Source organism: Lissotriton helveticus, chromosome 5_1 (genome assembly GCF_964261635.1).
Source record: "Lissotriton helveticus chromosome 5_1, aLisHel1.1, whole genome shotgun sequence".
In the NCBI taxonomy this organism is placed as follows: Eukaryota; Metazoa; Chordata; class Amphibia; order Caudata; family Salamandridae; genus Lissotriton; species Lissotriton helveticus.
In genome coordinates this window covers 716,333,831-716,357,489 of record NC_136065.1, presented here as the reverse complement: position 1 = coordinate 716,357,489, position 23,659 = coordinate 716,333,831, and the positions used below count along the sequence as shown (strand labels likewise).

Sequence of the window (23,659 nt, the reverse complement as noted above, 5' to 3'; positions counted from 1 at the left end):
ACCAGACTACAAAAGCCAATTCTTACACTGGGAAGGAAACAAGCTTCCGGGGACCGGTTTCTGGCATTTCAGCCGTCTTCGGCCCAGCTTGCTTGAATCCTGATGGTGCAATGAGCAATGGACTCACATCTGAGTATACCCTTCCACGCTTAGGGTGGACAAAATTATTAACAACAAGGGGTGGTGATGGACAGAGTCTTTGAATTAAGCAGAGTACTCTCACCCAGTCAAGAGATCAGGGCTAGATCCAACACCGTTTTTTAGCTCATTGCACCATCCCAGTTTCAGAACCTGGCTGTATGCAAATTAGTCTGTCCCTGGCCCAGTGCATCATGGGAACAGGGCAGACCAGACTACAAAAGCCAATTCTTACACTGGGAAGGAAACAAGCTTCCGGGGACCGGTTTCTGGCATTTCAGCCGTCTTCGGCCCAGCTTGCTTGAATCCTGATGGTGCAATGCGCAAGGGACTCACATCTGAGTATACCCTTCCACGCTTAGGGTGGACAAAATTATTTACAACAAGGGGTGGTGAGGGACAGAGTCTCTGAATTAAGCAGAATACTCTCACCCAGTCAAGAGATCAGGGCTAGATCCAACACCGTTTTTTAGCTCATTGCACCATCCCAGTTTCAGAACCTGGCTGTATGCAAATTAGTCTGTCCCTGGCCCAGTGCATCATGGGAACAGGGCAGACCAGACTACAAAAGCCAATTCTTACACTGGGAAGGAAACAAGCTTCCGGGGACCGGTTTCTGGCATTTCAGCCGTCTTCGGCCCAGCTTGCTTGAATCCTGATGGTGCAATGAGCAAGGGACTCACATCTGAGTATACCCTTCCACGCTTAGGGTGGACAACATTATTAACAACAAGGGGTGGTGATGGATAGAGTCTCTGAATTAAGCAGAGTACTCTCACCCAGTCAAGAGATCAGGGCTAGATCAAACACCGTTTTTTAGCTCATTGCACCATCCCAGTTTCAGAACCTGGATGTATGCAAATTAGTCTGTGCCTGGCCCAGTGCATCATGGGAACAGGGCAGACCAGACTACAAAAGCCAATTCTTACACTGGGAAGGAAACAAGCTTCCGGGGACAGGTTTCTGGCATTTCAGCCGTCTTCGGCCCAGCTTGCTTGAATCCTGATGGTGCAATGAGCAAGGGACTCACATCTGAGTATACCCTTCCACGCTTAGGGTGGACAAAATTATTAACAACAAGGGGTGGTGATGGACAGAGTCTCTGAATTAAGCAGAGTACTCTCACCCAGTCAAGAGATCAGGGCTAGATCCAACACCGTTTTTTAGCTCATTGCACCATCCCAGTTTCAGAACCTGGCTGTATGCAAATTAGTCTGTCCCTGGCCCAGTGCATCATGGGAACAGGGCAGACCAGACTACAAAAGCCAATTCTTACACTGGGAAGGAAACAAGCTTCCGGGGACCGGTTTCTGGCATTTCAGCCGTCTTCGGCCCAGCTTGCTTGAATCCTGATGGTGCAATGAGCAAGGGACTCACATCTGAGTATACCCTTCCACGCTTAGGGTGGACAAAATTATTAACAACAAGGGGTGGTGATGGACAGAGTCTCTGAATTAAGCAGAGTACTCTCACCCAGTCAAGAGATCAGGGCTAGATCCAACACCGTTTTTTAGCTCAGTGCACCATCCCAGTTTCAGAACCTGGCTGTATGCAAATTAGTCTGTCCCTGGCCCAGTGCATCATGGGAACAGGGCAGACCAGACTACAAAAGCCAATTCTTACACTGGGAAGGAAACAAGCTTCCGGGGACCTGTTTCTGGCATTTCAGCCGTCTTCGGCCCAGCTTGCTTGAATCCTGATGGTGCAATGAGCAAGGGACTCACATCTGAGTATACCCTTCCACGCTTTGGGATTCAAGCAAGCCGGGCCGAAGACGGCTGAAATGCCAGAAACCGGTCCCCGGAAGCTTGTTTCCTTCCCAGTGTAAGAATTGGCTTTTGTAGTTTGGTTTGCCCTGTTCCCATCATGCACTGGGACAGGAACAGACTAATTTGCATACAGCCAGGTTCTGAAACTGGGATGGTGCAGTGAGCTAAAAAACGGTGTTGGATCTAGCCCTGATCTCTTGACTGGGTGAGAGTATTCTGCTTAATTCAGAGACTCTGTCCCTCACCACCCCTTGTTGTAAATATTTTTGTCCACCCTAAGCGTGGAAGGGTATACTCAGACATGAGTCCCTTGCTCATTGCACCATCAGGATTCAAGCAAGCCGGGCCGAAGACGGCTGAAATGCCAGAAACCGGTCCCCGGAAGCTTGTTTCCTTCCCAGTGTAAGAATTGGCTTTTGTAGTTTGGTTTGCCCTGTTCCCATCATGCACTGGGACAGGAACAGACTAATTTGCATACAGCCAGGTTCTGAAACTGGGATGGTGCAGTGAGCTAAAAAACGGTGTTGGATCTAGCCCTGATCTCTTGACTGGGTGAGAGTATTCTGCTTAATTCAGAGACTCTGTCCCTCACCACCCCTTGTTGTAAATATTTTTGTCCACCCTAAGCGTGGAAGGGTATACTCAGACATGAGTCCCTTGCTCATTGCACCATCAGGATTCAAGCAAGCCGGGCCGAAGACGGCTGAAATGCCAGAAACCGGTCCCCGGAAGCTTGTTTCCTTCCCAGTGTAAGAATTGGCTTTTGTAGTTTGGTTTGCCCTGTTCCCATCATGCACTGGGACAGGAACAGACTAATTTGCATACAGCCAGGTTCTGAAACTGGGATGGTGCAGTGAGCTAAAAAACGGTGTTGGATCTAGCCCTGATCTCTTGACTGGGTGAGAGTATTCTGCTTAATTCAGAGACTCTGTCCCTCACCACCCCTTGTTGTAAATACATCATCCAGGTAGGCATTGATTTCAGCTACAGGTGGCTGAGCACGTTCCCCATATAGTTTAGAGTAAAAATCCAACACCACCCAGCTGATTTGTGAGTTGCCAAAGTGCGCTTCTCCCTCACCGTCCAGCAGTTCGGTAATGTAAGCCTGGCTGCGAGGTGCCACCAGCTTCTGTGCAAGCGAGCGGCTAGACCGACCACCCTCCCCATAATAGCGAGCAATGCTCCGACGTGATCTATGCACCATTTCTTGGTCCGCTTTCTCATTGTGTTCCGATACGAGCTCCTGAATTGCAGCTAATTTTTCGGGGGCAGGGTTACAAGCGTAGTCACGCTCCAGAGCGGCTATTTCCTCCACAAGCTTCCGAATTCTGCGGCGCAAATCTTTAAGGACCCCGGCCTGAGCCCCGATAAATACCCCCTGAATTGTCACCTTAAACGCCTCCCAAAGAACCCCGGCACTGTCCACAGTGCCCGCATTTTCCCAGAAGTAATTATAAATAGCTTCACCCACTGTGTGCTTAAAAGCTGGATCTGTCAAGGATGACAGTTGCAATTGCCACGAAAATGGGGGTCTCTCACAACCCTGAACTCTCAGCTCAAGGAGTACAGGGTGGTGAGCAGAAAGAGTTTTAGCCCAATGTTGGACATCTACCACCCAGGTACATACCACCTCAGACAAAAGCCAATAGTCCAGGCGGGACCACGTACCGTGGACAGTAGAGATAAAAGCACTTTCTCTGGCCCCAGGGTGCCTCATGCACCAGACGTCATGCAATTTCCCAGCGTCCAAGAGCCCCAAAAGTGTAATACTGGATTGTGTATGTCATAGAGCACCGCTCCCCTCCCTATCCACATTTATGTCCAGACACGTATTGAAGTCCCCCCACAAATAACACTTGTGCCGCCACGCGTCCCATGCACAATAGCCAGTCGATCCTGCGCATCTATTTCAGTGCCATGGACCCGGAAGGGTATGTCCCTCCGGATGAGGATAATCACCCCCCCACCCCCCCGGGAATAGGAGGAATAAGAAGAAGCCACCCTCACTCCTGCCCACCGGGCGTCCACATTCTTCTCAGACAGCTGAATGCGGTGCGTCTCCTGCTAAAAGGCCACCTGAACATTCATCCTATCCAGGTACGCTAATACAGTGCAGATTTTCTTGGGACTGTTAGGGCCACGTAAATTCTAAGTGAGGAATCTAAAATCACTACCCATGTGCTATGTGACCCAGCAGAAGTCAACTGATTTGAGATCTGACTTTTAGAACATGTCGCCAAGGTTTATACATAGTGCAGTACACAAGTGCCAACCGTGCCCAACTTACCTCCCCCCGAACCCCCCACCCACTTTGGCATGCCCAACTTGCCAAAGCAATCCCAATGTGAACAAAACAAACCCCAACAGGAAAAAACAAAAGAGTGCATAGAGTGGGGATCTCCCATACCGGGGGTACCAGAGTGCTACTATCCTCCCACATTGTAGGATGTGGCTGATCACGTCTAGTACATGTGTGAGGATCTAGCAGTGACTACAAAATCTTAGGGCGTCCAACCAAAACACATGTAAGGAGTTATCCCCCCGCAGGCAATACATGTGCAAAAACCGGAAACCCACCAACTGAATGGCCAACAGAGAAAGCTTATTGACAGCCCCGCTCCCAACATCATTGCTCCTCCTCTTAATGGCCAGTCGTGTCCTCACTTCGTCGCCGCTTCAATTGCTTGGCATACTCCATCGCTGCCTTGGGGGCTGTGAAAATCTTGAAGTTCCCCTCCGGCCCCACTCCAGGCACGCAGGATACAACACCGCCGCAACTCACTCGTCAGGTTCTGGCTGCAAATATGCCCCAAATCACTCCGATAGTTCACCGCCAGCAGCAGGGGGGGGTCCCTTCAATCAAGGCAGTCAGCAATTGATCGGCGATGCAGATTCTGGATGGATGGGGGATCAGCCGGGCGGAGCAGCATTAAAGTGCAGCCATCTTGCCTGGCGCCCTCTAGCGCCCCCGGCCATACATTTTTTGATAGGCCCAAATCGACTCCTTTTTGTCGCTGGTGGCTCTCGGCATGGCACTTACAAAACCTGACATATCACGCTCATATCCACAACATGCTTTTGGAATACATTTCACACAATGAGGAGACTGTGTCTTTAGCTTGTACTTTCTGGGAGACCATGAAACCCACGTTGTGGGGGTAGATATTAGCTTCTGCACAGCGGAACGCACACAGCAGCGACAGTCGCTCATCCAACTAGAGGTACATATCATGTCACTGGAACTTCGGTCCTGTGATGAAGACGGTGCTCTGACACGTCGGCATTTGCGCTTGGTCCAGCAGCAGTACCAGGGTGTGCTGTTGGATGAGGCAGGGTGCATGGCTTGTGACACAAAGCAGAATTTATCAGTGAGTTGTCAAATCTTGTAAACTCCTCTACAGACTGTGTCAGCAAGCACAAACATGTGCTCCGCTCCCAGTACTCCGTGCCCATGATAACTCACTGCTGACAGACCCGATGGAGTTGGCCAATGGTTTCGCGGACTGCTATCGTTCCTTATATACTGCCTGCGAGGTTCTTGAAGCCTCTGAGATCGAAAACTTCTTTCACGAACTTCCTCCGAGGGCCCTCTCTGTGGAGACCAAGAAGTCTTTGGAGGCCCTCCCGAAGAAGAAATGACCACAGCACTAGCTGATCTACACACGGGTAAGGCCCCTGGTCATAATGGCCTCCTCAGCGAATTCTATAAAGCCTATATGGCCTTGCTAGGCTCCGATAATCTTGCGGCTATACAAGAAGCAACTCAGACCACATTCATGCCCCTGAACTGGAGACATGCAGAGATTGTTCTGTTCCAAAAACTGGGGGCCCCCCAGAGCTCCATGCCACCTATAGGCCACTCTCTCTTTTAAATGTCGAGGCTAAGCTTATGGCTAAGGCGCTCGCCTCGAGACTGCTGGTTCATCTTCCTGAACTGATCCGCCCAGATCAGGCAGGATTCATGCCCGACATGCCACATGACACAACATCTGTTGGGTTCACAATGAGATTGCTGATGTTGACAGTCTTCACCGCCCTGCGGCCCTCTTACTAGCTGACATTGATCGTGCTTTTGACTCAGTCAGCTGGACTTATCTTTTCATTCTTTTGAAGCGCCTGCACTTTGCCCTAAAATTCATCTCGTACATACTGATGTTGTATAAGTGGTTGACTGCGTCAGTGGGCATAGCCGTCAGGGTGTCCGCACCTTTTCCAGTCACACAGGGCACTAGACAAGGGTGCCCAATCTCACCATTACTATTCGCTTTAGCCATCAAGCCACTAGCGACCTGGGTATGTATAGACGTGCAGATCCGTGGCTTTGGATGGTCCACCGGGATGTCTGGGCGATTGGCCTTGTACGCCGATGACGTCCTTTCTTCATGACTGACCTGTCTAGGTCGGGCCCCATATCCTTCAAATCATGCGAATATTTGGCGAGGCCGTGGGGCTTTTCATGAACATAAATAAATCCACACTATGGCCACTCCATGGGTCCTCAGAGGATTACAGATGGACCATGGACCTTTCCCAGACTTGGGTCGGTATGAAATACCTGGGAGTCTTTGTAACAGATAGGCCGGAGGTCCACATGGCATGTAACATCAACGGCGCTCTTCCCAAGGCTAAAACAGAGCTGAAGTCCTGGTGTCATGTAGTTCCTATATTACTCATACAGGACCTGCGCGTTTTGGATAACATAAACTGTGGGTTTGGTGACAGACTGGCTCTGAGCACCCCCACTGAGAATGTTACCCTTTCTGTTTTAGCTACCTCACAGTGCCACTAGAATCTCCTCTTATAGGGGAGAGAATAGTTTCTGGCAACCTCTGAACATGACAACCCTGATCCCTCAGGATCATGGAAACAAAGTACTGCTTTTCACTCAGTCACTCGTATTCACTTATTTGGTCTCAGAGAGTTACACAGGAGAAACAGTTGGGTGTGTTACAATAAGAATTTATTGCACAGTTGTTCTTCTAGTGTGAAATAGATGTACTGCAACAACCGTTAGACAGTGGCAGATATATATGATTAGCAGTACAGTATAGTCCGAATCACCCCTATGGTGCCTTAACCCCTCAAGCGATATTCAATTGTAATCACCCAAGCTGGCAACGCACCCGGGGAAGAACCGGTTAACGTCAGATATTCTGGGTGATACAGGTATTCATATGGCCATCCTCTAGACTGCAGGCATACCACATCTCCATACCGGAACACACTGCAGCAAGCAAAGAACAAAAGAGATAGCAGATTAGAACAGAGGGATAGATCCACTGGAATGAATGTTATGCAAAATAATATAACCCTATATACCCCTTGCCTTTTGTCTTTCACCTACCCAGGACAGAATGTGGAAATCGCTCTAAGAAGCAATCTTGAGGTGTCTTGATGACGAAAAAGAAAAAAAGGGGTAGGAAGTGTATCCACAATAAGGCAGTTCTATAACACCAGGTTCATCCAGCTGGCGGGACAAAAAAGGAACACTTCCAAAATAAGTGACAAAAAACCCGCTAACAAATTCCCTAAGAATCCTTTCTCAGTGCAATGGAATAAATAATAATAATTGAAGAAGGTAGACATTGTATCTTGCCTAGAGTCCACTAGAATCCACTGCTTATTATAAGGTCCTCCTAGATAACTCCTAGTATATCCAATTGCCTTTGTAAAGGACAAGTTCTTTCCATCACTTGTCTGCTCCAGCCGGAAACAGACCAGTCCTTTGCAGCAACAAGGATCCACTCATGAGCCAAAAACAGGGGTCCAAAGGGAAACAAAAATCACCATGGAGCAGGGTACAAGATCCAAACAGCAGGATGCCAGGAATAACAAAGGCCAAAGTGCTTCTGAGGCCGAAAACCGGAAAAGAATCCAAGCAAGGAAAGGAGAGAGCAGAGGCTTTAAATAGTAACCAATGCCCTTCCCACCCACCTAACACTAGGCAGAAAACAGGAAGAAAAAGACTGCCCTCCTACCCAGTGTCAGGTTAGAATTCCTGCAGAAAATTGGTGCTGCCTCCTAATCCTGCCTGCAAGGTTTCCCGCCCGCAGTAGTACCACCTAAAAGATCCTGCCTGAAACATAACCGCCCACAAAGCCCGTAACGTTCCTGCCTGCTATACCAATCTACAGTGTGTTCCCACCCGCAATGCCCGCCTACAGTGTGTTCCCGCTGCAATGCCCGCCCACAGTGTGTTCCCGCCCGCAATACCCGCCCGTGAGTTCCCGCCCGCAATACCCGCCCGTGAAATGGAAAGGCAGGAAAACAAAATACCCACACACAGCGTTCAGACCGCAACAGTGGGGGCATTGCAGCTGTCTACGTACAATCATATTATGCAGCTTCCCATTTACAAGTTCTCAACGATTGGTGGTATTGCCAGCATTTAACTGGCATATAACTTAGAGAGATGGTTCCTGGGGGATCCGTCGTTATATAAATGCTTGTACTCCAGCTAGGAATGTGGTGTTGGCTGTGTGACACCAGTCTCTTTGCCGTATTAGCTGGCAAAAGCGGCTTACAGGTGAAGCCCTGCTATGGTGTAATCGATTGCTTCCACAATTGCAACACCTACAAGGTTTCCAGGGATGGGACCGGTTTGGGATCTCAATACTGGGGGATGTTCTCTGGGGTCTCACTCCTAAATCCTTTTCAGATTTACATCTCTATGCTGTGTACTCAATTTTACAAATATTTACAGTTTCGCCACACACTTCACCCCATATTTAAGGGATCTTACAGCTCTTCCCAAATTCAGCCCACTAGAGGGGCAGCTCCTCATACGGGACCAAGAGGAACACTACATTTCTAAGATATATCAAACACTGATCACCCACAGCGCATCAACACTTCAGATCTGGCCAACAGGCATAGGACCCATTGATAATAATTACTGGAGGGAGGCTCTGGAGTGCCCCAGGTCCGCTGCCATCTCTTCGCGCCAGCGTCTTATACAGTTAAAATATCTACACAGAACATACTACACCCGGGAGCGGCTTTATAAGGTGGGCATCATTGCTTCCCCAGCATGTCTATGCTATGGGGCGGAGGAAGCCACTTTCATCCACACGGTGTGGACATGCCCAGTCTTGGACAGGTTTTGGAAGGGTGTTCATAGATGTTTGGTGGAGGTGCTGGGGTGAAAAATACACTGCACACCACGACTCACATTATTACACATCACGGAGGACATCGGGGGAAACAGATATAAACACCACCTAAACGTGGCCAAGCATGATATAGCGGGTGCCTGGAAAGCACAGTCTCCTCCCTGCTGGGGTTTTGGAAGCAAGGATTACATTTTTGCATGGGATTGGAAGAACCAGTTTTTAGGGCCCAGGGGTGCCCCCAAGAACAAACACATATATGGCAACGCTGGGCAGACTACAGGGGTATTGTCCTGAATCCACCGGACCCACAGCCTGCGTCGTTGGATCCGGAGGTTCTGCCTCATGTATAGTGTAATACATGCATGTACCATCACCGAGTTGAGGAAGTGGATTATTGCTAGGACAGTATCCAGGGACATGATCATACTCCCAAGATTCAACCTTTTTTCCTTCACTTCTGCAGACTGTTATTTTCTTTCCTTGTTTTTATTTTTCTCCTCTTTCTCTTTGGTTCCCGTTATTAATGTACATAAATGTTATATTTTGTCCTGTTTCATATGCATAAAATGGCTCTTCGAGCATATTTTTGGCAAAGAAAATTCAACAAAGTTTGTTTATTAAAAAAACTTTTTCTATTAACCACACCAGGTGTCGCAGATCTTCACTAGATCCTCCCACAGATTTCGGTGGATTCAGGGAGGATCTGGAGATGCATGTCTCAATTAAAAAAACATGCACCCACTCAGCGATCCAAACACCTATTCACCTACCCACTTACATACTCACACAACCATTCACACACTCACTCACACACCCATACAGCCTCTCACATATCCACAAGACCACTCACACACCCACTCAGACAATCACACAACCACATACACATCCAGACAGCCATTCATACACTCTCTCACAGACTCTCATTACGACTCATACACCCACTCTCAGATCCACACGGCTTTCACACACCCACTTACACATCAGCACAACTACTCACACACCCATACAGCAACTCACACACCCACTCACAGACCCTCAAAATGACACAGACTCACTCACAGACCCACACAGCCACTCATACAAACTCAGACACTCACACAACCACTTACAGACCCACACACTCATTCCCACAACCATACAGCCACTCACACATCCATGCAGCCACCCACACACCCACTCACAGACCCTCAAAATGACTCACACACCCACTCACAGACCCACACAGCTTTCAAATACCCACGTACACACCCACACACTCAGTCACCCATACAGCAAACCACAGACACACTCACAGGCCCTCAAAACCACACACACAGACCCACACAGCTTTCCAACACCCACTCACACACCCACTTGCACACCCACACAACCACTCACACAGTCACTCGCACACAGCCACTCCCACACCCACTCACAGACCCACACAGCAGTCACATATGCACTCACTCACCCACCACACACTCCCACACCCACTTACACAACCACTCACACACCCAGGTTGCAAGGACATTTAAGCTAGGAAATAGCATTAAAAATCATAGAAGTTCACAGAAAATAACAAAGGTTACAGGGACATCATGGTTAGGAAACAACATTTAAAAAATGTTACAAACTCACTGAAAAAAAACAAAGGTTACAGGGAGGTTATAGTTAGGCTCAGATTTCACTCGTGCCCTAAGGTAACTATAACTCATGCCCTCTCAATACACTGCTAATTGCCCCACATATTTTATCAGTCATGACATCTTCCATGACATCCTTGATAATATCACTGGAACATTTGCTGTAAAATTATTGATGAGAAAACTGTGCATAACCCTATATTGATATTAAAATATTGTATAGCATTTTAGGACCCTAGTGTAATTTTCCCGATTCATGCCCTAATATAGGTATCAATCACCTTGTCCTTATATAGGCATAGAAATCATAACCATACTTAGACATAGCCCATGCAGTCAAAATACAGGCATGGATGCTTCCACTAGTTCTGAAAAGCCACAACGATTTCTTGGAAAACTCGGCTTCAGCAGTCAGGGACTTCCCCTTGCTTGAATATTGATTTGTCGAAGAACTCATGGAGTTTTCAAAGAACTGCGATTCTTTGATGACGTTATTATGTCCAACTTTACGTCAAATTCGTATCCGGTATCCCCGCTCCTCTTCGCTATTTATATCGATGTCTTCCTCAACGAATTGAACCACGCGGAGGACATTACACCAGTTGTGGCGGCAGGCACGCCTTATAGGGCACTGGGATAAGGGTGATACTACGGACCATGTTCGGAGAGTCATTGCGTTGCTGGATTGGGCGGAGTGCATGAATATAACCATCGGGGTCAACATGTTGGATGCCGAGAAGGCATACGACAGGGTGGCCTGGCACTATCTTTGGGATATACTGTCTTTTAAAAGGTTCTGCCCAGGTATGATGTCGGCATTGAAAGCCCTGTATAAATAACTAATGTTAGCATTAGCTATTTCTTCAGTTCAAGATATAGAACCTATCAAGACTACTCTCGCTATTCATAAAGCAAGGCTTATTGAAATTTTTGCAACAAAACTGGCAGAACAGGCGGCAATTTTTAGAACACAGATTTATGAAATTGAAGAGAACTCCGGCAGGATTCTGGCAAAAAACATCAGGCAAAGAGCGGCGTCAAATGTTATTGATTCCATCCAGGATGAGGCAGGACAGATGCATAGTAAATCTGAGGAGATTCTTGAAGTTTTCCGGCAATTTTACTCTAAGCTTTATGAACAGGAAGCCTCGGACTACTCTAGTGAATCTTTCCTGAATTTCTTCACTTGTGATAACGTCTCGAAACTATCCTCTGACCAGTCTCAGATTTTAGATGCCGATATCACTTGGGAAGAAATAGAGACTGCTCTACTCTCTCTTCCAATTGGTAAAGCAATGGGACCTGACGGTATCCCCTTGGAGTTTTTCAGGATGTTTAGAAATCTGTTAAAACAGGATCTATTGGCTACTTTTCTAGAGGCTCAGAAAGGGCTGGCCAATGGCATTCATCATGGCATTCATCAAAAAGGATAAACCCCCCCTTAATCCGGCATCCTATTGTCCAATTTCACTTATCAATGCTGATAGCAAAGTGTTCTAAATATTTTTAGCTTCACGCATCTCCTCGGTAATTCCTAGCATAGTTTCACGATGGCAACATGGGTTTATCCCTAAGTGTGATACTACGGACCATGTTCGGAGAGTCATTGCGTTGCTGGATTGGGCGGAGTGCATGAATATAACCATCGGGGGTCAACATGTTGGATGCCGAGAAGGCATACGACAGGGTGGCCTGGCACTATCTTTGGGATATACTGTCTTTTAAAGGGTTCTGCCCAGGTATGATGTCGGCATTGAAAGCCCTGTATAAAACACCAACTTCCTGTATCAAAATAGGGGTAGATAAATCCACCTTGTTTCCTATCCTCCGAGGCACAAGACAAGGGTGTCCGGTATCCCCGCTCCTCTTCGCTATTTATATCGATGTCTTCCTCAACTAACACCAGTTGTGGCGGCAGGCACGCCTTATAGGGCACTGGGATATGCGGACGACGTGGTGGTTATCACCACGGATATTGTAAAAGCTATCCCAAAGATAGAGGAATTGGCCAAACAGTTTGGGGCCTTTTCGGGCTATAAACTGAACATGTCAAAAACACAAATACTAGTAGTTGGTCAGAATCCTCCGGCTCTTCCTTATATAGTTTCTGTAGCGACTTATCTAGGAGTGAAGATTACATCTCCAGTGTTACAGATTCCAGAATTAAATTTCAATCCTACATTGGAAAAGGCCAACTCCATGTTGGAGCGAATTAATCATCTTCATTTGTCTTTATATGGGAGGAATAATGTTCTGAAAATGTTAATACTACCGAATTTTTTTTATCTTTTCAGATCCATTCCTCTTGAATTTCCTTTAACCTTTTTAAAACAATTGGAAAGGATGTCAGGTAGATTTATATGGGGATATAAAAGGCATCGGAGAGCTCATCAAAAAATGATACTTCCAAAAGCTAGGGGGGATGGGGTATTCCACATTTTTTTTTCTATTATCTGGCCTCAGTTTTGCAGTACATAACCCCCCTAATAATTGGCGATAGGGCGCCGATTCAGGATGGTATACCCCGTCTATTTTTGAGTTTGCTCTAGGGGTAGAGGCTCGGGGGTGCTTGTTAAAACATGTAGAGCCGGGCTACTATAAAAAAACAAAATTCAAGATCCTAAAATCAGCATTTCGGGCTTGGAAGTCAATTAGGCGAATTGCTAGTATTCCAAAAATTACGAGATATACCCCCCTGATGTCGCAAAATATTTTCCCATCTGTTTTTAGAGATTCTATTATGGAAAGATGGCGTCACCGGGGTATCAGTTACCTCGGCGATGTGTGGCTAAAAAGCCATATGGCATCTTTTTTCAGAGCTCCAAAGTAAGTTCAATCTCACGAATTCTGACTACTTTAAATACCTTCAGGTGCGCAGTTTTCTTAATACTTTAACGTCTCAGGAACGTGTAGGCCTACAGCGGATCCCTTTGATGGATTCTTTTTTCAATAAAAGAAAAATTGGCTTTTTTTACAATTTATTGCTGTCATTTCTCCCAGATGATCTAGTATATGTTCAATTAAGATGGGGCGAGAAGCTGGGCTCTAATGATATTAAGATTGAGGACTCCATCTATTTGGCTAATTCTATCTCTTTATCCGGTAGAAGTCGGGCACAGCACTATATGGTGTTGTTGGATCTATATTACACCCCAGCCAAAATCTCTAAATGGGGAGTATCAGCCGGTACATCGTGTAGTAGATGTGGGCTGCATGCGGCAGATGCAGCCCATATGTTTTTTTTTATGTTCGCAGTTATCTGTATTTATAGCTGATATTCAAACTTTTCTTTCTTTGATACTTGGTATTTCAGTAGAACTAACTCCGGAGCTTGTACTCCTTGGTAGTATAACCAGTTGAAAAAAGAAACCTGATATTTATTTCCATGGGAATTTTGCGTTCATGTGTTACTCAAGATTGGATCAGCCCAGATCCCCCATCCTTTTTCTCCTTTTTCTCATGGAGGGCCCGCCTTCTGGCTATGTATAATGTTGAACATGCCATATATAGAACGAAAGGTCATAAAAAAGGATAATTGGTATGAAAATGTGGGCGCCAGTTGAAAGGTGGATTGAGGGGGAACTGGGGTAGATGATTATTGATTTCTCTGGCTCTCCTTTTTTTTGTTGGTTATTTTTCTTTAGGTCAATTTCTGTATGTAATTCTTTTTTGGAATGTTGTGTTATGTAATGTATTAAGTCTCTCAGTCAATTTCTGTTGAAAAATGTATATAATCTGACCTGCTTGCAATAAACAATAAAAAAAAAAAAGAAAACTGTGCATGGTAGGGGCGTGAGCTATAGTTACTTTAGGACACAAGTTATAGCTACTTGAGATAACTCTAACTATAACTCCTGAATTTCAGTCGTTTTGTAAGAGTGACATCTCAGCCTAACTATTACTTCCCTGTAATCTTTGGTTTTTCCAGTGAATTTCTAAAGTTTTTTAAATGTTATTTCCTAACTGTAATATCCCTGTAACCTTTGCTTTTTTCAGTGATATATATATATATATATATATATATATCCGTTCCAAAGTTCCTACTGATCGGCTCTGGACACCGATACTGCAGACGTAGGTACAGACCACAAAAAGCGCTAAAGTAGATTTTAAAGGTGGTTTATTCGCTCCTCTGTCACCAGCATGACGCGTTTCGGCTACGTCACGGTAGCCTTGATCACATGACCATAGGAACCAATAAGTGCAGTTTATATACTATGTGCATTACTAATTGAAAAAACCTGAGCATTACATAGACATGAAGAAAATACTATAAAAATAACACATTGTGTCGATCTATTTACAGAAGGAACAGGTAAATTTGATATATTTACACCATAACTATTTTACACTATTTTACAACTATTTTACAATTAATTGTCATGAAGAAATAACCATTATGCTGCAGTTATTTCTTCCTACTATCTCCTTCTAGTCAACAACATCTGTGTTATTTCTTATGGAAACCATGCCAATTTAAAATGCTACAAGAATACCAACAATTTAGTAAAGTGCAAGTGATGAATAAAATAAAGTGCTCGGTTGTGCAAATGGGCAAAAACAGTGAAAAATAATATCAAAAGATATTTTTGAATAAAAATAGGGAGTACATTGAGGATGGCACGTTATATCCGTCTCTAATTATGAAGAGTTACATGCCACCCACACTCAGAAGCTTGTTATTTTAAATAGTACACAGTTGCTGAAAACTAGTATCGATCAATCACACTATATAATGGCTAACACATTGTGGCATAGTGCCCATTGTCATCAATGAAAAAACCACAAATAACGGCTAATTCATAACCAATACCCCAATTGTTCAAACTGAAAGCTAGGTGCAATAATGATGAGATCAATAAGCGGAAAAAACCCTTCAGCTGTACAGATTACACATAGAATGTTAACTGGAATCCTTATAAGCATGCTCTACTACTATAGTCACATACACTGTCAGGACACACCTAAGCCATGACTACTCTGTCCCCACCTGATTCATTACCACGTAGACAGTAAGTATCTATGGCTGGTTATTCTATCAGCCTAAAGGAAACAATGAAGATCTTCCCCCGTATTTAATCTGTTGGGGATCCTAGTGTCAAGAAGCAGGATGTATTTGCTTTCCAGCTGTCTAAGGGCTTTCTCCCTATTGCCCCCCCTGATGTTCTTGGGGACTGCATCAATGATGAAATATTTTAGATCATTCAGGTTTTTATTGTGGATCATTTCAAAATGCCGGGCGACAGGATAATTAACATCAGAATTGACCACAGCTCGAAGGTGTTGGAGGATGCGGTTGAAGGCTTGCAGTTTGGTGCTCCCAACGTACCTGAGCCCACAGGTACACTGGAGCACATATACCGCAAAATCGGTGCGGCAAGTATAGTGCTCCTTGATCTTGATGGGGTTGGGATCATAAGCAGAGTAATACTCACTGGTGTTTGCACCAAACTTGCAAGCTCTGCAAGAGATACATTTGAAAAAGCCCAATTTGTTGGAAATTCGATGAGGTTTAATTACTACCTCAGGGCTTGATTTGACCAGAGCGTCCCTCATGGACGGTGCTCTTCTGAAAACCACTGATGGCTCATCCGGTATAAGTGGAGCCAAACTAATGTCGGTCTTCAAAAGCGGCCAGTGTTTTTTCAATATGCCTCTCACCTTTCTCTCTTCCCCATTAAAGGTCGTTATTAAGCTGATGTTTGTGCTCCCTGTGTCTTTCTTCATGCTCACTGGGCTAGATGTGATATCTACAAAATTTGAGGCAAGATAATCATCTCTATCAAATAGATTAGCTCTGTCTCTTGCCTCTTGCAATAATGATATATCATATCCCCGAGCACAGAACCTTGCAAAAGCCTCATTCTGACATCGCTCCAGATCTGTCTGAGTACTACATATCCTCCTCATCCTAAGAAACTCCCCATAGGGGATGCTTCTTATCAGATGGTTAGGATGGGAACTACTCGCGTGCAGAATCGCATTGCCCGCTGTAGACTTCCTATGTAAACGGGTATGCAGCTCACCCTCAGCAATATAAATTTCCACATCAAGAAATTGGATCACATGGGTACTGATCTGGGAGGTAAAACGTAAGTTCAAATTATTGACATTGATCGTGTTAACAAACTCAATTGCTGATTCCAAAGAGCCCCTCCATATCATGCAAATGTCATCAATAAAGCGCCAAAATTGCACAATACGATTAGGAAACAGATCTGTAAGTGTTACCTTGAGGACATGCTCCTCCCACCAGCCCACATGTAAACATGCATAGGTGGGGGAGAAGCATGCCCCCATGGCCACTCCTCTTAGCTGTTGATAAACCTCCCTGTTGTGAAGGAAGTAATTGTTATTTAGACATAATTCCAGCATACTCAGTAACATGGCACTGTGTTGGCTATAGGAAATACTCCGTTTACTCAAATAGTACTTCACAGCATTAAGTCCATCCTCATGAGAAATACTGGTGTAAAGAGAATTAATGTCTAAAGCAATGAGTACGCAATCATTCTCCCACTTGATACCATTGATCTTGGAAAGGAAATGGCCAGTGTCTTTTATGAAGGATGGCAGGTCCTCCACAAATTCATGCAAGAAATGATCCACATATCTGGAAATGGACTCCAACAAACTCCCCTGGGCAGAGATGATAGGTCGCCCAGGGACAGGAGATATCTGTTTGTGGATTTTAGGGATCAAATAAAAGAAGGGTGTGACTGGAAAATCGTTTTTCAAAAAAGCATGCTCTTGCTTGCTCAGTAACCCCAATCTCCTCCATTGATTTATTTCCTTATGAGTCTTATCTTTGAGGCATTTAATGTCATTGAAGCTGCCCTTTCTATAGCATGTGATGTCACCCAAATGTTTTTCCGCTTCAATCATATAGAGGTTACGGGGCCAGATGACAGTGTTGCCCCCTTTGTCGGCTTTGTTAATTATTAGGTTAGAGTCATTCCTTAGTTTTTTCATCAATTTTTGGTATTGTTTTTCCATATATTTAATTCTTTTGTGCCTCCACGTGATGTTGTTTTGTAATCCTTTTAGATCCTCCACCACTATATCACAGAAAGCGTCAATATTGTCCTTTTGCATCACTGGATAAAAAGTGGAAGGCGGCTTAAATGTTGTCTCACAGGAACGATTCATGGAAATACCCAGATTGCATAAGTATTCCTGAGTGGTGCCTGGTTCAAAATCTTCGTCCTGCGCTAATTCATTTGCAACTCTAAGGGCCTTGGTGTCTGAAATTTGGAACACACTTGATGGCTGGGTATTGATCGAGATGTTGGCTGCCCGAGCCTGAGCATTGTTTAGTTTGAAATATTTCCTTAATTTGAGCTTACGTATGAATTTGAACATATCTATGCGTGTTTGCACATAACTGAAAGAATTTTTTGGACAGAAAGACAACCCTAGGAAGAGGAGCTGTGTTTCCGCTTTGGATAGGGTAGTGTCAGACAAATTGATGACTGTATTATCTTGTGATATCGCTGCCTCAGTTACCATTGTGGTTGCAATTTGATCCAGGTTTTGGTTATCCACTCGATTATCAGGGATTGTGGTTACTACTGCCTTTACCATTTCTTCCCTTTCCCTCTGCCTCTCTTTACAAAACCTCTGCCTCCTGAGTTACCTCCTTGCACTGCGTTTTTGATTTGCTGCTCTTAGTTTAGTTTCCGCTGTTGGCGAGTGAGCGGTCGCAGTGTCTTGAATCTGTCCTCTACGAGAAAACCCAGTTCCTCAGAGGGTGTATATTTAGTGGGTACTTTTCCTGGATTGGAGCCACCCCCTGCTCCTTCATCTGAGTCACAGCTACTTGCCACTGAACTCAATTCTGTTTCCGACACTTCCGTACCTTGACTGATCCCAGCTGTAAGATCCACGCTTTTAGCCACCAGTGCTCGTCTTTTCGCATTATCAAATTTGCGAGCGAACGTGAAGATTCTCCCCGTTTCATAATCGTTCTGATCTCGCGCAAATTTGTATTGCTTCCGAATGCTAATTGTTTCCTGGTGTTTTACTAGCCTGGCATCAATATCCTCTCTTTGTTTTTTGATGAAATCTTTGTCATCATCGACTTCTAACTCTTTATTTAACTCCTCTATTTCATTAAGGATATCATTACGGTCGATTTCCGCATATTTTATCAAAAGACAGACCATGTTCATGGAGGTGTCCAAATTTAGAGTAGCCCATTCTTTCAAAAGCAGGGGATTGGGGTTTTCAAACGATGGTGCTATGAAGACCCTCAATCCCCTCGGAACTCTCCCCGCATCTCTATATTTCTCCAGTGATCGTTTCTCCCACCATTTGGTGATCTCAGTTCTCAATAATTTTTCCAAGCGTTTCATTTTGCTTTTTAAATCCGTTATTTTATCATTAGCCTTTGTTGTCTCGTTTCTAGCTTTCAGCGCCGGTAAATTTACAAACATGGCTTCCGCCAACGCCTCCCGGTTCCTTAAAGCCTCTGCTGGCATAGACATTATGTGTGAGCAACAAACCAAATGCTTAAAACCGTGAACCGAAAATGCGATTCCCGGTAATGTTATTCAATAACAGCGCTCAAATCCTCTCTCCCGTTTAAATGGTGTGCCACTGATTCAGCAACAGCAGGATATGCCGGCTTACCCGTCAGTAACAAACGGTGCTTCGTTGACGTCCTCCGACTTCTCCGAAGTCCCGCTCCCGAAACCTTCAGGCACTCCGACTCACTGCTGCGTTTTCCACCAACACGGGCGGCTGTATGCTTTCTCACTCCTTCCGGGTCAATTAGAACTTCGCTTCCGCGTTCGGCCACACAGCACCGCAGCCCAAGAATGAGAGGAGGGTCCGTAAAGGCGGCAACGGCCGTTGACCGCCAAATAGTAATCCGTTCCAAAGTTCCTACTGATCGGCTCTGGACACCTCCACTCTGTAGTCATAGCCACGGTTACCAGAGATAGGGATTTTTTGGATTCTTATCCCTTAATAACTATGCAACCATTTGATAAATATCCTCCAAACTTTGCAGACCTGTTGCACCCTTTACATTGTTGGAGGATTCAACGTTTCACTGCTGTTGGTCAAGGGGGCACAAAGAAAGAAGGAAGCTCCCAAATAGGCTTGAAATCGAATGCATTTTACTTAGACTTTTGTATTTCCCGAAGTTGCGAATCGGCTGGATTGATTATAATGGATTTGTGCATCAATATACATTAGACTATGTAGATGATTCTTTTTGCACTTGCAAGTCCTGTTATGAAGTGGTTATGAACTTGTAAGAGCCAACAACTTTGTGATATCTTGTAGCACAATACAACTAAAAGTAGCGAAGAGGCCCAAAAAATAAACTAGACAGCATAAGTGAAGTTTCAGATTTACTACGTAAACAACTGAAAGACCCATTTATAGTCACATGCTGAAGGAAACCTCTAGACAAATACTTAACAAATAGAATACATCTTAATTTACATAGGTTTCCTGTGCATGCTCTCTGGCTCACAAAATAAAATTTGCCAACCAAGCCAAACAAAAACCATCTTTCTTATGCACACCGGTGCAACAAAATTAAAATGTGCCCTATCAGTGAGCCCCAGAAACTACTATTTAGAGTACATGATAATTGGCCACTAGAAAAAAAAAATCCCTATTTTTAACAATAACAATGATTGCCTCTCGTTTACCTTGACCTTCCATATGTAGCAGAATCCAACTAAAGTAGTGAGGAAGCCCAAAGAATAATCTAGACTGTATATAGAACTGTAACAGAACAACCAGAAGCGCAAAAGAACTACTACTACGACCAGCCTTTTTCCACAAGAAAAAGACCTACAACCGAGCATTCTCCGGAGCGGCCCCCAGAATATGGAACTCCCTCCCTCCAAACATCAGGATGATTCAAAATATAATGACATTCAAACGGGAACTGAAGAGCCACTTGATGAGTAAATACCCGACATAGAAAATTAAGATGACTGAGACGATCACTTACAAGAATGGAGGGTCGTTCCTCGTCATGAAACATGACTGCTGCCGTGTTCAAGCTGAAGCTAGACACCTATAACTATATCTCACAGTCAAACTTTATAACCGCTACCTCATTGTATTTATCTACCCATTTCATCCTTGCGATGCACTTGAATGCCTTATAACCCTACCTCACCGAGCTAGGTGTGATATTTCTGACCTGAGCTCAGCCTGCTCGTCATCTATTGCTAATTGGGCAGTTAATAGGAGTATATATATCTAATCACGTCCTTACAACACACTGCCTTCTACCTCATATCTATTTGTTACTATTAATGTTAATATAATGTCTATATGTCATTTCTTTCCATGTTAAGCACCTACTGCTAATTGCACAGACAATAGGAATACTCATATCTAATCACAGCTTTGAGTATAGTACCTGCTACCTCAGATCAATTTGCTATTATCAATACTATTTGAATGTCTATATGTGTATCTCTTTCCTTGTGAAGCGCTCTGATACCCACGGGTCTTGTCCGCGCTATACAAAACTCTATAAATAAATAAATAAATAAATAAATAAATATGTAAATATTTAGATTATCTACATGTACAACTGAAAGACCCAATTATGGTCACATGCTAATGGAAACCTATAAACAAAAACATAACAAATAGAATACATCTTAATCTACATAAGGTTTCTTTGTATGCGCTCTGGCTCACACAATAAAACTGTGCTGAACAAGCCAAACAAAAACCAGCTTCCTTATGTACTCCTGTGCAACAAAATGGAAAAATGATCTAGCAGTGAGATACAGAAGCTACTATATGGTAGACATGTTAAGTGGCTATTAGAAATAAAATAATGATCTTAATTTTGATAACAACAATGATTGGCTTTCATTCACTTTGGGCATCATATGTTGCACAATCTTACAACAAGTAGCAAGGAAGCCCAAAAAATCAACTAGACTGCATATATAAAGTTTCAGAATTACTACACGAACAACTAAAAAACACATTCATGGTCACATGATAATGTAAAACAATAAACAAATACATACAAAATAAAATGGATAAAAAGAAAGTAATCACATTAAATCTGATTACTGCTGTAGTTGGTATTCTCAAAGAATGGAATTCCTCGAATATTAACTTCCTAATACCTTTCAACCGGTTTGACAAATCACCACTTGACTTTTCTACATTTTGAGATGATGTAAATTTTTGTGGTGAATCGTTAAGGGGTGCAAAGATAAAAAGGGGTTCCGAACGTGTTTTTCCACTGATGCATTTTCCATAGACTACTGTATTTGATGAAGCAAAAATGGCTGAATGGATTTACATGAAATTTGCCAGGATGATACATTATGGTGCAAAGATTATACTTTTAGGGTACTGCAATTGCGTAGGATAAGTTTTTTTTTAAGTTATAAGGCATTTAAACTTAGTGATATCTGTCACTACAGAACTTTCACAGAATTTCACACAATTTTGTGACACTACCCCAGTACATGGCTGTAAACCTATTTAAAAACATATAACAAATATAAATACATTTCCCTACCTATTACCACGTTATTAAAGTGGTAATATGTAGGGACCTACTACTTACCTATATCTAGGGCTCTAACACTGAACACATCCAAAGTGTAGTAAAAACAATGTGGCTGCCTTTTTATTCTCTAAAAACAGCCATTACTCAAATATATAGTGGCTCGTCATCACCATGTTCCAAAGTATACTGCAAAGTTATCACTGTATACCATGGCCCAAAATACAACTAAGGCCCAGCTGTATTATTGGATTGCATGGTGTTGCATGGGCCACGCAATACTTAAGTCAGATTTACAAAGCAACAAAGGGCCTCGCATGATTGGTAAATCTAGAGACACGCAAGGTAGCACAATTTGTTGTTTTGCGTTAATCTGCACACTATAATCTACAAAGCTGCTAAATTTCACATACATCAATATATGTGCCACTCCACCCTACGAGACTCGTCTCTATGCTACTCTACTCTCAGCTCTTACACTGTACATAGCACCATTGTACATCACTACAGTCTATGCTGTTAAACTGTACCTCTACTCTTCGTCACCCAAGCCTATGTAATTCCACTATATGCCACTCCACTGGATGCTGTAGTGTCGTGAGACTTTGTGCGCAACGACCCTAGTGGTTCTGAGCGGACTCAAACATGGAATTACATAACTTTCTGGAAGGTGTTAAGGTGTGGTTATTAATGGTTATTATGGAATGAGAGTACAATGTGTGATTGTAAGCTGAGGATAAAGACGTACAATCCAGAGCTTCTTGTGTGACGTATTAACTGTGCATGCTGCGGGGCTGAGGAGGGTGCTACAACTAGTGACAAGTAGGAGATCTGTGCCCCGAAGAAACAAAACTCCTTTTCCTGAGAGATTGCAATGCTTCATCAAACTGTCTGTGCGTACCACATGCACCCAAATTGATGAGAAGTACTTCAAAGGAATCAAAGCCCTGCTTCAGCCCATATACAGCCCATGAAGAGGTTGAGGGCCCTGCAGAGGAGCGCATTCGATTAGCCCGCCAAAAATCCCCATTAACTTCATTGTGAGGTCTAGCATGCCAGGAGCTCTATCCAATGGACAGATCATTGCTGCTACTAATGCTGATAAGAACTTGCATGTCTTCAAAGACATCATTTTAACTCAATCGTGGAAGAAGCATGCTCGACCTTTTGCAGATGAAGTTGAATTTCAAAAATTCAAAAATTTACAGGATGAACTGTCCGCTACCAGAGTCAGAGTCAGAGTCAAAAACACTTTATTCGATTAAATTAAAATCACACAAGTATGCTATACATTCATAGTTGATTATTGGAGTATATAAATTTTTTTATGTATATAACTTAAAAACAAAACACATTATGTACAAAACCAAGTTTCATATTTACAAATTTCATATTTACAAGAATTAAAAAATTAAAATGTTTGTCCTCCTACTGCACTGTCTGTGGTTTACTACAGAATTTCATTGCACTTATACGGTTTGTAATATGGAGTATATTCGATGATCTATT

The 23,659-nt window shown here is 43.9% G+C and overlaps 1 protein-coding gene across 3 annotated transcripts in view; it reads left to right on the top strand.

Moving 5' to 3' along the window:
- PIK3AP1 (phosphoinositide-3-kinase adaptor protein 1) overlaps positions 1-23,659 on the top strand; it is a 1,822,514-nt gene that overhangs the window by 902,578 nt on the left and 896,277 nt on the right. The gene's annotated exons all lie outside the window — the stretch shown is intronic.